Below are 2938 nucleotides of genomic sequence, written 5' to 3'. Positions count from 1 at the left end.
TGTATAATTGTGTTTTACAAGCACAGAAATATATATTTTAAGTTGGTGGTTTTTGAAATGCTTCTTCACCAGTCCAGAGTATTGCTGGACTTCTGCATTTTTAGCATAAACACCACACACTAACACACTGGAAAAATGCTAAGTAGGCTGGATGAAAAACTCAGAATTGGGCTGCTGGGCCACTTTTTAAAAAACAAACTCATCTTCCCAGAAGTCCCTTTCAAATGCAACAATCTGACAGAGAAACCAATAATTGGTGTGTTGAGGCTGGACGGATGTGTGGATATGAGGGTGTGTGTATGGTTGGTTGGGGCTTGTGTTGGGGGATTTGCTCCTTGTGGACTGAGTTGCTTTATTTCTCTGCCCTATATATCTGTCCGCCTTCACTCTCTCGTTTCCCTCTCAGCTCTGGAGGCTGAGGCTGCTGCTGCTGCTGCTGAAGGGATGTATGAAGCGTTACTTTCTTGTCTAGGTAATGAATAATGCAGTGCTCGGAGGCCAGCAAGTTTCCAGTTAAATACCAATTTGCTTAACCAGTGTTTCCAACCTCTGCCAGCTCCACTCAGTAAATCAGGGAGCCACACCGGCCTTTGGTAATTAAAGAAAAAATCTATATCTGGAGGGATAGAAAAGTATTTCCACCTTGTATGTGATCAGTGAAGGGTCACCCCGTGTAAAGTCGCATCACCTGATTTTATTCATGAAGCTACAAATTTAAAGAGGAACAAATCACCAAGTAGCAGGTGGAAAAGATCCAATTCAGTATTGAGATGGGGTTTTATTTTTCTGGTGTTTTCCACAATGAAAAGTTTGAATAGTTGCTTATTCATAAAACAGTGCCTTTAGGTAATTTCAGTAGCTCTTATACATAAGTTGACCTCTTTCTCATCACTGGAATGATGAGGATGTAATTCTTAATGTATGTTGAATGTCTAAAGTTTGAATTGCATTGTAGTTGTCATTTATGACCATCATAAGCTATTAGGGTGGGACAACTTTGTCATTCTTATTGTTACAGATAGTTTTATGATCTAGTTTAACAAGTAACTTTGTTTAATCCTAGAGAAATGAACCCTGACTTGATTTGAACAAGCTACCGTTGTGCCACAGTGTTGCTCCCAAAATCAACTCAAAACCAACCGACATCCGAAAGGAGTGACATCCGGTGGAATATCCAACTGAACGAGAACAACCGCGGAAGTGGAACTTTGTGGCTACAGACTAAAAAAAGACCTCACTAAATAAAACTTAACTTATTATGTCAACATGTAATATGGAGGCCTCCTCTTTCCATGTGATCTTATCTCATGTGACTCCACATGTGGACCAAAGAGATGTCATCACAGGGAGCAAAGTGAGGTCAGCACCCTCACAGTTCCTGGTTCACAAACAAGCAGCAGGAGCCCTGAATGTCAGGTCGGACGTCAAGCAGAGTCCCTGCTGAGTCCCGAGCAGCTCAGCTTTCTTCCGGTTGAGGATTAGAGCTAGAACAGGACTCCTCACAGTGCATAATGACCGCCTGTATTCCTGGGTCAGCCAGTCAACCCCCTCCCTCCCCTCTCTCCCCTCCCTCCCCTCCCTCCCCTCCCCTCCCCTCCCCATTTCTATAATCAGCTCACCGAGGCGGGGTGCAGAACAGAATCAGTCGTCCTCTCCACCAACCCAGAAAAAGTAAACACTGCCTCCACATTCCCTCGCCAATTGTTATTCATAGAACGGATAAATATTTAATTCCATCTAAGGATACCTTTTGTTAACAGAATTACGGTACAAGCCTTGCAGCCTATAAATCCCAGAATGAATTTAAATCTGGTTCGTTCTCAATTTGTGTTGTGGTTCAGTCGTCATGCTGGTAAATGTGTGTGTGGTGACGCTGGTGTTAGGAATGAGGATGAAGAGGGTGAGAAGGAAGAAGACAAGGATGAGCTTTGAGTGTAAAGAGCTTTGAGTTAAAATATATGAGTTATAACAAGGTGGAGAAAAGGATAAAAGAGGGAACAAGGGGCAAAAAGGGGGAAATGGAGGAAGAAGATCTGGGGGGAGGAGCCAGGAGAGGCAAGAGTAGGACAAGGATAAGACAGAGAGTAGAAGGACACGGGGTTGAGAAACGTAAGAAAACAAAAGAAAGGGAGTGGTGTTGGGAGCAAGGAGGGAGCAATAGGGTAAGGGTGAAGAGAAGATGCAGGGATGGATGAAGGTGGATGACATGGAGGTGGTGAAGGAGATGCAGTGGGAGGAGGGTAAATTAAATAAACAAAGAGGAAGGAGTAGAAAGAAGAAAAGAAAAAAGGAAAAGAAAAAAGAAAGACAAAGTGAAGACGCAAAAAAGAAATAGGAAACAGGTGCATGGAAAAAGAGGAAGAGAAGAGAGAGAGAGAGAGAGAGAGAAGTGGGAAGACATAGCAGAGGAAAGGAAGGAGAGGAGATTGATCTGGAGCATGGAAATCCAGACTGCCTTGCTTCTTTGTCTTCCTTTTGAGGCATAAATAATGGATTGATGAGTTCTGATGAGAACATCAACACTGGGGATGGTCCTAATGAGCACACCGACTGCAAATGCTCTGACAGACTAACACTGTAATCACCCAATTGAATCAGCCGTGATCCCAAACAAAAAGATGTGGAAACCTATTGATTCCAAATAAAGTCGGCGGCTTCGAATTCTAAAGAAGGGGAATGGAAAGAGTCAATAATTCTTCTCCTGTTTCTCCCCCACTTTCATTTCAATCGAGGCATTTGTTTGGTCAGCCACTGGAGATTAAGACCTGTTGAAGCCACTGTTGGGGAGAGCCCGAAGACTGTTGGCTTGCAATTAAAGTTTAATCAGCCTCCTTGGTGTTAATAATATCCCCCCCCTAACACCTCTTTTTTAATGAAATTCATTTTTTTCATTTTTTTTTTTTTTTATAATTCCCTTAAGCAGGACTGAACGGATGGT

Source organism: Etheostoma cragini, chromosome 13, assembly GCF_013103735.1.
Source record: "Etheostoma cragini isolate CJK2018 chromosome 13, CSU_Ecrag_1.0, whole genome shotgun sequence".
Lineage (NCBI taxonomy): Eukaryota > Metazoa > Chordata > Actinopteri > Perciformes > Percidae > Etheostoma > Etheostoma cragini.
Note: the sequence above shows the minus strand (reverse complement) of the source record.